Below are 13,112 nucleotides of genomic sequence, written 5' to 3'. Positions count from 1 at the left end.
GCAAACTGGCTCAGGAATTCTTGAATAATAAAGTTCCTTTAAGACATGAGGAGTCTGCCTCATGTCCTTGCTCTCAGTATCCCGCTTTTCTGAGTCAGTGTGGTTCTTGGTTGAATACCCCACTCCCACCCCACGCCCACTCCCACACCAACCCATACCACCCCCACATTACACCCACACCGCAGACTTCATACACTCATCAGAATGAGCTTTCACCCCCCCCCCCCCCTAAAATAACCCAAAGCCTGAAAGGGTTTGGATTGGCCCAGCAACCCAACACTGAACCAATTAGCGGGCTCAATGAAGCAGTACCTTGTGATTGGCTAGATTTTGATCACGTGGAAAACTAAGTGGCCGCCTTGCACAGCCAACCATCAGCGTTCAGGGATGAGGCTCTGCCAAGAGAGGGAGGATGGATAAGAGACAGGGCTCCTAACTATTTGGGTTCTGGACGATCCCCACCCCACCCCGCCCCACTTTCTTCTTTCTGCCCACTAGACAGTCCCTACCCCTGCCTCTGCTCCTTTGCTCTCTAGTTGAGTGATCTCAGACCCTCCACCTTTATTATGTCAATCTCTGTGTTTCTTGTTCCTTGTCTAGATCCTGAAGTTAGCCACCCCTCACTCACAGGCATTAGCCCCTTGCTACCGTGAAAGCAAAGGTGCCCTTGTTCAGTGCAGCTTGCTTGAGATAAACACATTAAATATGACTCTGACATGGTATGAGAAACGTGCATTTTGGGGGTCTCTTTGTTTCCCTCCCAGGTTGGGGGTGGGGCGCTGTGTGCTTAGGAAGGTCAAACATGTTAAGCCAGCGTATGTGGATCCCAACACAAAGCGCTGTTCTACTGAGTTTCAAAGGAAACTCTAAACACTGCATTTTCCAACCTGTTAGTAACACGCTGTTTGCTCACAGACCTCTACTCTGCACTCAGAGTAAGCAGCGTCAGGATTCCAGGGAATATTTATACAAGAATCTCCCTGATGCAATAAAAATGGGGCGGGGGAATAAAATTTATATTCGCTCGGCAAACTGCGCTGGAGAGGTGCTTGGTTTTTAAAAGCAAGAAAAAGACAAGGGGGGAAATAACCCCCTCTCAGATGTTTAGAGTCAATAAATGCACCGTGGTGACTCTCCTATGACAGGAGAGGAGAATGAGGTAGAAGCAGGAAGATCCTGAAGGCTGGCGATCACGATCACCCCAACTCCACCAGCCCCAGTATCCAACCACGTGCTCTCCTTAAATAGATGTAAGCAACTTGGATTGCCAGGACAGCCTTAAAAATGGAGTACACATCCTGACTCTGCTACTATCCCGCTAAGAGATTTCTGGGGCCTCAGCCTTTTCATCTGTAAAATGGGAGCCCATCCCCACCCCTGATCCTGCACCTTTTATTAATTTATTATATATAACATTCAAAGAAAACTGGCAAAAGCCTAGGATGAAGCCCAGAAAACAGAAGCCCAAATAAATGGCGACAGAGCAATGACTGATCATGCTCTCTTTCTCCTGTACCTTCTGGTACAGGTGCCTTCTGGAACCCCAGGCCTCCCTACAGTACAGTTCCCCAACTTCTCTTCCCATGATTTTTGGGGGACCCAATAAAAAGATGATTTCTTGTGATCTGAAGACTTTTGACATTCTTTCCTCCTTCTTAGATCCACTGTTCCATTGTAATCTTGTCTCCTTAGGCCGTGTGACAGACAGGCCTGATCCAGCAGAGACCCAGGATCCTATATATATGGTGGCTATTCCTGGTCCCCAGACCAGGGCTGACTGCCTACAACCTACCCTGACCTCTCCCATCGGGGTCTCAAAGGGTATGTGCGCATAAAGAATCTTCGAATAACCTGGATGATTTTTTCAAAACAAAACTGGTTTTTGTTGGTCTTTTTTCTCTTATTTTTTTTTTATTGTCGTTCCCAGCCCACCTGGCACCAGCTGTGATGAGAGGCACTTGAGTGGTAAAAGTGCTATTGACGAAATTGCTCCCAGCGGAAGCCAGCTCCGCTAGCTCTGCTAGCTCGCAGCACTATTGGCCCATCTCTGTGCTCCACCGCCCCTCGCCCCTCTCCCTGGCTCTCCCTGGCTCTCCCGCCCTCCGCCCCTCCCCCTGCATCTTTCTTCTCCCCTCAGGGCTGTATCCTCTTTTCCAACCTTCCCTTTCTTGCTCGCTCCCCTTGCTCTTGTTCCCCACCCCCCACCCCCTACCCCACCCCCGTGCCATTTTAGTCTCTCCTTTCCCAATACCATTAGACCATCCTCTCATCTTAGGTTTGTCTGTCTCCAAGTCTACTCTCCTGCCCCCGTCTCTCCTCCATATCCCTCAAGGTCTCCCACTCAAGCCAGCCCCAGCTTCCCTTCTCTTTCAGAGATGCCCTAAGGTACAGGTGCGGCAAGCAGCAGGCGAGGAAACGCTGACAGGGAGTGTGTTGTGAGTTCCGTCTGAAGGAACAGCATGAAGAGGGTCCGTAAAATCCACCAAAACTCGAGGAGGAAGGGAGGGGCCCAGCTGCAGATTATAGAAGGCTAAAAGCCTTGACCTTTCACCCACAGGCCTTCTTAGTCATTAGGGCACTCGTGACAAGGGGCAATACCCCTGGACTTTAGATTATGGCTTCAATATTACGTGGACTCTGATAACTGATAAACTCCTGCTCAACTTTCTCCGGGCTCAGCTCAGTCTTTTGGTCAGTCTTTTGGTCGTCTCCTCCCTTTTCCTTGTCCAAGTCTGATGGCTTCTCGGGAGAGCTGCAAACAGCTGGAGGTTTCTTTCTAGTAGGCTAGAGGGAAGGAACGCCACTCTCCGTGGCCCTCTCATGAGCATCCTCCATTTTTCTGTCCAGTAGTCAGAGCTGGAGCACACGTCCTGTGCCGACCCACTCAGGCAAAAAAGAACAAACTGGTCACCTTCACAGACATCAGGAGCATCCTCTGGTCCTCTGGGGAGGGTAAGCCCCTGGAGTCATGAAGCTTCTTCCCAGGAAGGATGGAGGGAAAGTGTGCTGGAGAATGGACACCTTCTGCACACGAAGGTCAGTTGATGAGACCCAAGCAGGATGCAGCCTGGCCACAGGGCATCCTCCCAAGCCGAGTTTGTGCAAAATGTTATACATACTTAATGATTGCTGGTATGTTACTGACCAGAAAGCACGGGCACGTGCAGTTTTAATTAAGACAAGAGAATTTCAAGAAATGTTTTACTTGGCTGGGTTGCTTGATGACTTGCTTGTACCTGTTTTAGTTATTACTGCATTGATAACTGGATGGAAAAATGCATAAGAAATGTTTACTAGCTGAATGAATGGTTGCATGAATGAATGAATGAATGAATGAATGAATGAATGTAGCAGTAAGTCAGGCTACTTTTAGATACCAGGAATACTAAGAAGTACCCTTCCCCACCCCACCCCACCCCCGTGTGTGTGTGTGTGTGTGTGTGTGTGTATGTGTGTATATGTGTGTGTTTGTATATGTGTGTATATATGTGTGTGTATGTGTGTATGTGTGTGTGTGTGTAGTATGTGTATAGTGTGTATAGGTACAAACACGCACATGCCATAGCCTGCACACAGAGGTCGGAGGGCAACCTCAAGTCTTAGTCTTTCTTTCCCCTTGTTTGAGGTAGGGTCTCTTGTTTGCTACTCCGTTTGCCAGGTGAGCCTGTTCCCTTACTGGGAACTCTCTGTCTCTGCCTTCTTCCTAGAACAGTATTGGAATCACAGTTCTTGGTACTACATTTGGTTTTGTGTAAGTTCTGCAGGTCAGAGTTTCAGGCCTCAGGCTTGTATAGCAAGCACTTTATCCTCTGAACCATCCCCCCAGACCCTTCCTCAGCTTTTAATGGTGATATTATCCAAAATGCCACAAAATCATCCTTTAAGGGCGCCATTAATTTTCCTCTTCTTTTTAGTGTTTTGAGAGTCAAGAGATGGTCACCACTTCTAGGGAGCTTCGGAGCCAGTTGTGGGTGAATTACACACTGCCCAAGGCTGACACTCATGATGTGAGTGAGTGGCTCTCGGCCCCAGGGGTTGTGGTTGAGTGAGCAGGTCTGATGGAAACAGAGGCGACATTCTGAAAGCTATTGCCACATTAACAGAAGATGGAGTAGGCCCTGGTCACAGGGTGCCTGCTGCAAATTGGAAAAGCAAAGGTCATGGAGCTGGGGATGTAGTTCATAGACAAAGAACTCACCCAGCACACAGCCCTGTCCTGTTGCCAGCATAAGCAGCATGGGGCTCCTGCTGTAATTCCAGTACTCAAGATGTAGCTGCAGAGGATCAGGAATTCAGGGCACCCTCAGCTATATAAAGACCTCAAGGCCAGTCCGCAGGGAAACCTGAGGCCCCATCTAAAGACAGACAGACAGGCAGGGAGATAGACAGACAGACTAGGGATTAGAATGCGGGCCTGGGAACTGTTCATGGCGGGCAGGGGCTACAGGACAAAGGTGTCTCCTGGTTTTCCTAGGCCTTCCATTCCCATCGCACTGGAGAGCATTTGTCTGTGTCCATCTGTCCTGCCTAGGGCTGGGACGAGGGAACATGTGTCCCCAGATGCACTCTCTGAGACCTGCCCAAGCTGCCAGCTCCAGGCCTCAGCTACTCAGGAGCAGCGGGCCAAGGATGATGTGCCTACAGCTTTGTGTCAACCTGACACAGGCCAAGGTCATCTGAGAGAGAACCTCAGTTAACAGAATGCCTCCACAGAGGCAAGCGGATCTCTGAGTTTGAGGCCAGCCTGATCTACAGGGCCAGTTCCAGAATAGCCAGGGTTACTATAAGCCAACCTGTAAGGCAGTTTCTTAATTAGTGATTGATGGGGGATAGGGGCAGCCCATTGTGGGTGACACCATCCCTGGGCTATGGTCCTGGGTCTATAGGAAAGCAGGCTAAGCAATCCAGGGGAAGCAAGCCAGTGAGCGGTACACTTGGATGACTTCTGTGCCAGATCCTGCCTCCAGGTTCCTGCCCTGTTTCAGTTCTGGTCCTGACTTCCTTCTATAATCAACAGAGATATGGGAATGTAAGCCAGTCAAACCCTTTCTTCCCCAACTTGCTTTTTGGCCATGGTGTTTCATTGCCCAATCGAAACCCTGACTAAGGGAGATGGAGTCTAGTCAGTCAGTAGGAAAAAACAGAGCTGTGTTCCCCTACGTAGGTCTCCTGGGGTGGGGAGGGGAGGTATATGACATCCCAGAACTAAAAGGAAGCAAGAAATGGGGGTGCTGGGTAGAGGTCGGCGGCTTTGTGGAAGCTCAACACAGGCCTTGGCAGGACTAGACTCCACAGTATACTCAGTTCCAAGTAGGAGGGAGATGTAGAAGCCCACATCTGAAAACAGGGCTGGGAACCATGGCCCCTCCTTAGCAAACTTCCTATGTGTGCCTCTCCTAGGCTTTTAATTTGTAGGTCCACCCCAAGGCAGGGAGATCGGCGCAAGCTTAGCCACACCAGTTTTGTCTAGATGCCAGCCCGCTACATGCTGCATGGTAGGAAGACGATGGTCAAAGACACTGAGCCGCGGAGTGCAGGAACCCATCGCCCTTCCCAGTGGAGGATGCCCTGAAGTGTTTGATGCTCAGCACATCCCTCTCCATCCCTTCTCCAAGCACTGCCGAGTTTCTATGGGCCACTGTCTCCGACGCCCTTTCAGCATTTGCCATCGCTTTTGCTGTCCCAGCCTCCCCCACTAAACTGTAAGGACAGCTGAACCTCCATATCCAGGGTTGGTCCGTCCTCAGGTCCAACTAAGCACAGGTCAAAAGTATTCAGACAAGAAGTTGTTCCATACTCAGTACAGATAGACTATTTTGAAGGGCAATTTTAAAATTGTATTTATGTACAGGAAGCTTAGCCATGTGGGTTTAACCCAGTTTAGCGGTGAGGTCTTTGACCTCTGCCTTTTCCAGCTCGGCAATGTGAGTCACAGAATTTGGAACTAGGACATTTCCTCCCCAGTGGCAGGCGGGTCTCTTCATGTCTGTCCCTGTAATCAGTCCTGATAGCTTCCACCAGCTTAAGCCTTTGTCTTCCAGGTTAATGTGCATGGAGGCAATGGTCATGTATATCTTCCCGTGGATAGGAGTCCAGCCCAGCCTTCTCCTTAATGATGCAATAGGGGAATCCCATCTGATAACACAAGGCAGGTGGGAAAACCACAAGCTTGATGGGGTCATCATCACAGGCAATCACTGCCAGCTGAGCCTTCTTGTTCTCCAGCAAAGTAGTGACCACATTGATCCCTGCTGGAAGGACAGGTCTTCTGTTGGTGGAGATGTCCCCTTTGCAGTAGCTTTCTTCTCGGCGCTGGTCAGCACCCTTTGTTTTTTCTCCCACCTGAACTCTGGCCTGCACTTGTGGGTGAGTTTAATCAGCTGAGTATTTGCTAGTCCAGGCCTGAGTGAACTGGTTGATCACAGAAGGTATTTGAGCCACTTATGAGGAAGGCTTTTGCCACCGTAGCCTGGTGAGGCAGGCCGTTTGGTGACGACACAGGTGAGGTCTCTTTAGGCTAAATGTCCTATCCAATGTGGGAGTTCTTAGACGTTCTGTCAAAGAACTCACCACCTTTTTGGCCTTCTGCTTCTTCACAGCAGTGGTCAAGATGACATAGTGTGACATTATTTCCCCAGGGGCTTGCTTTCCTTTCAACATCCTGCATAGCAGCCAGGAAAACTTGAAAAAAAAAATCGCTATTCTCTAAACACTAACACCTATTTACACAGCTCTTAAATTGCATGAGTGCTAAAAGGAACCTGTACGCGAGTGTGTATGTACATGGTGATCTACAGATGCTAAGCCCTCTTATACAGGGGCCCGGTGGATCTGCAGATTTGGATTCCTGGAACCCATCCTCTGAAGATACCAAGGAAGAGCTAGCTGCTCTAGATAGAGTACCATTCTCTGTTGTCAGTGGACACTTCAGCCAAGGCTTGGCTGACAACTGCCTGAACATAGCCAAGCCTTGGGTGAAGGGCAGCACTGGACACTGAGAGGGGAATGAGGGGGAAGGAGCCAGGAGATGGCTCAGGGAGGAGCCTGACTTTTGTGCAAGCATACAGACCTGAATTTGAATCGTCATCACACACATGAAAAAGCCAGGATGATGGTATGTGTCTGTAACCCCAGTCCTGGCACAGGGAGGAGCCAGGAGGAGCCAGTGGACCCTGCAGGCTAGATGGCCAGCCAGTCTACCTGAAGCAGTGGGTTCTAGGTTCAGCCGGAGACTTCTCAAGAGATGAGGCAAGTGATAAAGAAAATGTCTGATATGGACCTCTGGCCTCCATACTCAATGCATGGGGAAGCACAAGGACATAGACATGAATGCAGCCCCTATGCCCCTCTTGGAAGGGGCAGCAAAGACCTCATCTGTCCTCTGAGACTTGGCAGCTTTAAGGACGGCATTTCATGAATCCTCTGAGATTCTGGTGGGTGGCATCTTCTAAAGTCAGGTCGCCACCTTGACCTTTTCAGACGAGGAAAAGTCCCACCCCAAAAAGGAGACCTGACCTGCTCAGGCTCCACAGGAAGCTGGCAGAGCAGTACAGGGCCATGTCTCTCTGGTCAGTGCTCTCTCTGCCATGCTAACTGGCAACGTGAGGAACTTGTAAGATCCTCCTGCTCCAATGTTGGCCCTGTACCCTGAATGATTTCCCTTGATATAAAGTAGAGGTATAGGGCAGGGAATATTTCCAAATGGGCTCTCTGACAACCTCAAGTTTCATTTTGTGCTGTGTATTGACCTCTAATTGTTTCTTAACTAGTGTGGGACCAGGAGATCAATATGTCCCACAGATAGTTAATATCCCCTCTGGCATCTCCTGCTTCAGTTAGAAGCAGTCAAAGCCGTGGCATTCTGCAAATTTCATTTTCTGCAGAATTTGGTGAACTACAACTTGGCCTAGAATATGACTGGAGGTCTGAGACCCTCCAAGGCATCAGACACACCAGAGCAGGCCAGTGGTGACAGTGTAGAGCCACAGAAGCCTCTGAAAGACTAGAGGTGCCAAGCTCACTTTGATCTCTCTGCTTCTGCAAGCTGCCTCAGTTTGCCTGTTTATATGAAAGAGAAATACGATCATTTGGCTAACCTATCCCTAGAGAGCTCACTAAGGAAAGATTTGGACATAGAGACAGAAAGACAGACTTGTAATTACAAAAGCCCTCTTCTCCTTTCTCTGCCTCTGCTCCTGCTAGCTTGAGTCAAGACCCAAAAGAACTGGCCTGCTCCTGAGACTTATGGGTTCTTTACTGAAGGTGTGCCAGATGTGTGGTGGGCCCCTCTCCTTTCCTGGATCCAGATGACCTGTGGCAAGCATGGAATGGGTGCACTCCTGAGGTGCTCAATCACTTACTTGATCAACACACATCTGTGGGGCAATGTCTGGTTGACATGGTGCAGGTGACGTTTGAGATACAAGATACCATTTAAGGGGAGAACAACTGGGAAAGGGATCACACACTTCCTTGGGGGGGACACCAACAAATGTGTCTGTTCCACACAGTGCACTGATGCCAGACGTAAGAAATGGTCCCAGTCATAGCCAGCATGTTGAACCAGTGAGTTTATGTTATTTATGAGACTGTGGAAGAGGGGTCACTCATGATCATGGAGGACTCAAAGGAAACCACATCACTGAAGAGCCCACCCCAGCGTGAGGGACAGCTCCTAAAGCTGCCTCCCCAGGGTCCCCTGTATAACTGAGCTCTCTGTAAAAAGGAAGACATCAGCCTCTTTCCGATGCCTTTCGCTCACTATTTTGGCAGATGAACCTGTGTATGCGCACACACATACACATACACATAGGCAAGTGCAAATATCTGTGCGTGTGTGTGCTAATGTGTGTGTGTTTTGTGTGTGTGTGTGTGTGTGTGTGTGAGAGAGAGAGAGACAGACAGACAGACAGAAACAGAGACAGAGACAGAGACAGAGACAGAAACAGAGACAGAGACAGAGGTTTGCTATCTTTCTCACTCACTCTCCACCTTATTTCTTGAGACAGGGTCTCTCACTGAACCTGGTACTCACAACTAGCTAACTGGCTGGCCTGTGAGCTTCAGGAATCCACCCATCTCCATCTCCAGTGCTAGGGTTACTGCATTTGGCTTTTTATGTGGGGAATCTGAACTTAGATCCTTAGGCCAGTATAACGAACACTTTGCCAGCTGAGCCATCTCCCCAAACCCAGGATGAGTCTTTTAATTGTTTTTATTCTGAATAAGCCAGAAAACACTGAGCTAATGAGGCTGAGTCAGAGATGAGTCAGAGGTGGGACTGGCTGGGGCCTCCTGGTCAGTGAGACAGTATGTAAGGATGATGATTTCAGAGGTGAGAACAGAGGGGTTCAGATTCGAGAGGACCCCTTCTCAAAGTCATGAGCTTCTTAAATTATTGGGCAGCACTAAGACCCTTAGTCTTGAAGACATAGGAGGCCCTAGTGCTTTTGGGCAGCGCTAGGGGCCCATCTGCTACCTGAGACCCTGAGCCGCCTGTGGTTACCAGGCAACCAGCCCCGTTGCCCAGCACTTCCATTAGCACCTCGCAGCTGCCCAGGCAGCCAAAACTGGTTTAGAAAAGCCTGCTTGGCTGGCAGGTAGGAACAAAGGGATTAGGCCCCAGTTGACAGACAGTGTCCCTCATATTTGCATGTCTTTAAGCCCTAGGCCAGTTAGTAAAGGGGACACATAGCTTCAGAGTCCCTGCCAAGCTGGGGCTCTGAGGTGCTGCAGCTTCATCTGCATTTTGGACACCTGCCCTGGGCTTAAAGAGCCAAGTGGAAGAAGGATTTCTTGGAGGCAGGCCTGGGACTTTGAGGTGGCCTGAGGAGGTGCCCCTCAGCCCTACAGTGACCCCAAATCTTCCCTACCTCCCTCTGAATCTGTGACATAAGCTGAAGCAGCCTGTTTGGAGGCAGAGCGAGAATGCATTTCAGAGGCCTAAGGGGAGGAGTGGCCACCAAGCACCAATCGACAACTAGGAAGACAGTTTCTTTTATTTCGAAAATTTTTTCTTTGCGCGCGCGCGCGTGTGTGTGTGTGTGTGTGTGTGTGTGTGTGTGTGTGTGTGTGCGTGTGTGCACGCACTCACACTAACACATGCATACCAGTGCTTACCTGTGTGCACAGGTGGAAATCAGAGGTCGGCGTGGGTGTCTTCTATCATTCTTCAGGAGACGTAGAGACAGGCTCTCCAGCTGACATTATGGCTCATGGTCTGGACTACACTGGCAGACCAGCAAGCCCCCAGGACCTGTCTCTGTATTCCCCAAACTTCTGCTCCAATGTTGGGGCTACAGGTGCACGCCATACAATTTCTGACCTCATACCTACATATCAAGCACTTTACCCACCAAGCCATAGCCCAGATTTATCCAGCTTTCCCCCACTAACACCTTCACACCACACACCCCACATGGCCTACCATAATCCCCATGCACAAAGGAACACCCACACACAGGCACAGATACATACATAAACACACACATGTACACACATATACAACACATGTACGCATACACACAGGCATGGACACATACACGTGCATGTCCACTCACACACACATACACGTAAAAGTATGTGCATATGCACCCCCAAGCAAACACACAGGCATGCACAACATACATGTGCATAGGTACACACATCCTCGCACAGGTTCACACACACATGCACACATGAACACAGAGGCCCATACAGAGGCATGTACACACACATACACACACTCACAAATGTGCATGTATGTGCACACAAGCACATATACACCATATACATGTCCACTCATATACACACAAGCATGTATACACACACAAACATGCATATACACATCTAGACACATACACATATACATGTACACACAGGCATACAGTCCCACAGCCACACTGATACTTTAAAAAATGTATACACACAGTGCACTCACATGAATGCACACACATTCATGAACATAGGATACACACATACATATATAGCATACATACAACATATACACACATACATACACGCACACACATACAACATACAGAAACAAGTGCACACACACAACATACAATATATAAACATGCATACACAAATAGGCATGCATACAGATGCATATACATACACACGTAGAAGCACACATACATGCAGGCACATAACATACACACATACAAACACACATGTAAACACACACATGCACCCGGTACATGCTCACACATATTAAACACACATACAAATACATGTATATAAAGCATACACACTCATACATGAACACGTGTTCATGTACATACATGCACACATACAACATATGCATATATACTCACACATGCACACATGAGCATACAACATACAGGTACACAATATACACATGCACAACATACATACACAGAGAGGCATGCATACACATGCACATATGCACACATACACTTATCACATGTACACACACATGCACATATGCACCCGCACAAGCAGCCTGGTCAAAAGAAAAACAGGAGGAACAAGCCAGGCAGTATTCTTTCCCTGCACTTCCTTTTTCAGGCCTCCTGGGGGTGAGCTGCTGATTGACAGGCCACTAAATGCAGGAGGTTTCCCTGTAATAGAGAAAGATTTTTCTTGAAGCATTCAACTCCTGACCTTTGAAAGCTTGGGGAGCAAAATGATTTTCAGTCACTTGGGCCTGAGTGAAAGGAACGCGTATTGATCGACTGCAGGTCTCAGGCCGCCAAGGTCTCAATGCTGTGTCATTAAAATCTTACAATCGAGTTACCCTAATGTATTCCAGCAGCTGCCCCCTCAGAGGTGATTAGTAAATAGTGTCTCTAAGGGCTTGCTCCAGTCCTGGGGCGACCACAGTGAGTGAGGAACCTGGGGGCTGTGGCTGGCTTCTGCCTTGTGTGCACAGTGTGGCTTGGCATTGGGCTCCAGTAACTTACTATTTCTGCTAGTTTTCCTCCCAGGCCCTGCCTTTCAGAAGTATCTGCCTCTCTGGCCCCGGGTGCCTATGTACACGGTCCCCTGGAAACAATGATGGGCCTGGGGGTACATCTTACCCAGGCTTAGCCGAACATGGTATTCCCTAAGGTGATTCTCTTCACCTGGAGGATCTTGAAGTAGGAGTGGGTGAACAAGAGTTGAGAGCAGCCATGTTCCCTGTAAAGTGCATTTTGTGTGCTGAAGGCAGATGATCAGAGAGCAAAGTTCTCCTTCTAGTCTCTGAGGATGCTTGTTTCCTTTCCTCCTCTTCTGCTTATGTCAGCCATGTATCTTTGGCTTGCAGCCTAAATCTTACCCTGTAGTAAGAACTGATGGTCCCGAGATACAATAGGGTGAGGGCTGGGGAAGGAAAGTAATGAAGGGCAGGGAAAGGGAGAGCCTGCCCAGCAAACCTGCAGCCTCTAAGATAAGCTTCTCTGTGAGGAGAGAGCCTGTCCTTCCCAGCTTCTAAAACAACTGCTGTGCCCCACCTGTGCCATCTCCCATCAGGCTGCACTGCAGGGCCTCCACAACCTCTTTCACTACCTCCGCTATTTCCTGTTTGTTCTCGCCCAACTTCCGGAAACCATATTCAGAAAGAATCAGAGTCTGGTTGGCATAGTTCATTATCTTTGTGCTACGCCACTTCATAGGCCTCTCTCTGGTGTCTGAGTCAGGTGCTGGCACTGAGTCCATCTCCTGAGACAACGGGACAGAGACTCATGTGGTCCAAAGCATCATCTCCTTCAGCAACAAGGTCACAGGTCAGCCAAATCTGGTTCCCAAGAGCCAGAGCATACTTAGCACCATCTCGCGTTTAGACTAGCCTAGGGGAGGCCATGGACTACCCGTACTTCCCCCTTTCATGGTCCATAAACTTCATCGGGGCACAGGTCTTTTATTTGGCAGTGGGAGCTCTTCCCCCAGCACCAGGGAGCTTGTTCACAGGTGCCTCTCTGGTGTGTTTCTTGCTTGAATTGCAAATTGAATCACTGCATAAACCCTACATAACTCAGAGCCCCGTGTTGGCAGTATCTTATTTTTCAATTTCTTTTTTTTTTAATTGAATGAACATATTTTATGCAAGCCGTTCTACCTTGGTGAAGGCTGTTCCCCCGTGATTCATCAGAGTAATAACTAGAAACACCATTATTTGGCTCCATCCT

General features: G+C 48.9%; 1 pseudogene; it reads right to left on the bottom strand.

Annotated features, from left to right (window-relative positions):
- Positions 1 to 5,870: 5,870 nt before the first annotated feature.
- LOC148004184 (large ribosomal subunit protein eL8 pseudogene) lies at positions 5,871 to 12,573 on the bottom strand (annotated as a pseudogene).
- Between the last annotated feature and the right edge of the window lie 539 nt (positions 12,574 to 13,112).

This window comes from Rattus norvegicus, chromosome 8, assembly GCF_021556685.1.
Source record: "Rattus norvegicus strain SHRSP/BbbUtx chromosome 8, alternate assembly SHRSP_T2T, whole genome shotgun sequence".
Taxonomy (NCBI): Eukaryota; Metazoa; Chordata; class Mammalia; order Rodentia; family Muridae; genus Rattus; species Rattus norvegicus.
Note: the sequence above shows the minus strand (reverse complement) of the source record. Positions and strands in the feature narration are given on the sequence as shown.